This window comes from Pteropus alecto, unplaced genomic scaffold (assembly GCF_000325575.1).
Source record: "Pteropus alecto unplaced genomic scaffold, ASM32557v1 scaffold57, whole genome shotgun sequence".
NCBI lineage: Eukaryota > Metazoa > Chordata > Mammalia > Chiroptera > Pteropodidae > Pteropus > Pteropus alecto.
In genome coordinates, this window is record NW_006442508.1 from 719,640 (window position 1) to 720,964 (window position 1,325).

Below are 1,325 nucleotides of genomic sequence, written 5' to 3' on the forward strand. Positions count from 1 at the left end.
CTCCGTTTTCACATCAGTCATTATTTCCCAGAGCGTATCACCCAGGATGATTTTAGGGATACAGCATTAAAGAGCATTGAGTACCAGACTGAAAAAGTCCCTTTTTATTTTTTTCAATTTTTCTCATGTTGTCAAGAAAAAAAATCTTCATTTGAAGCTAATACTTCTTTAACATCTAACACTTGTTAATCTCCCTTAAAAAAAAATACGACATGAGTGCAGACCTCAGATTTGAAGTTTTCAATTAGATATAACACCTACATAAATGTTACAATATCGTCTAGATAAATGATATATTCTAGACGAGGCAACCTTGGTTGACCTCACAGATTGCAAGGACCTTGTCAGTTTACAATCCCTTATTTTTTTATTTTTTATGCCTACAGCACCTGGTCTTCCTAGGTGGTCTCCCATCCAAGTACAAACCAGGCCCGACCCTGCTTAGCTTCTGAGATCAGACAGGATCGGGCTTGTTTGGGGTAGCATGGCCATAGATAATATTGTTTTGTTTTTATTGTCATTATTTTTTGGATTATCTTTAATTTATGGCAAAGGATAGAAATTTATCATTTATTTTAGGGCTATTATGTTTCTTTTTAAAATGAATTATTTACGTTTTTAAAATAAGTTAATTTAAATAAAAATATAAAGTAAATAATTGTACAGGTGCTTTTCATAAATAATATAAGTGAGTGTAGTATGTGGTGATATTTGAATATGGTAGAAATTGGGAAGGGATTACACAAATATCCGACAGGACTAACTGGGCTTTAGAGTGAGACAAACTTGGGTTTGAGCCACTGTCTGTCACCTACTAGATGCATACCTTGAGCAAGTTATTTCATCTCGTTACATCTGTAACATCAGGAGAATAAAAGTTCACTACCCATTTTAGTCTTCTTGTGAAGACAATGCATGTCTAGAACAGTAAGTACAATGCATGTCTAGAACAGTAAGTACTCAATAAAGTTAGTTATTTTATTATTGCCAAAGAATCTATTTCTATTTCTCAGAACTGTGCTTGTATAAGCACAGTGCCTGGCACATGGCACACAGTAAATTATAACCACTCCTATAATTGCTATTGTTATCATTAGCATCATGTGTTAGTTCATGTCTGATTTGAAGCAGATGTCAAGATGGGAATAAATATGCAAGGGATTTATGGAGGAGAAAGAGAAAAGAGGGGAGCAGGAAAAAGTGGGAGAAGTTGTGATAGCTATGGAAGGAAGGCGGCTTAGACTGGTGGAGTCTCTGACTGCAGCACAGTTACAAGAAAGTTTTGGCCAGGCCAATGAAGAGTCCTGAAGCCAAAGTCAACCATT

The 1,325-nt window shown here is 35.5% G+C and overlaps 1 pseudogene; it reads right to left on the minus strand.

Annotated features, from left to right (window-relative positions):
* Positions 1-377: 377 nt before the first annotated feature.
* LOC112471536 lies at positions 378-496 on the minus strand (annotated as a pseudogene).
* Positions 497-1,325: the final 829 nt, after the last annotated feature.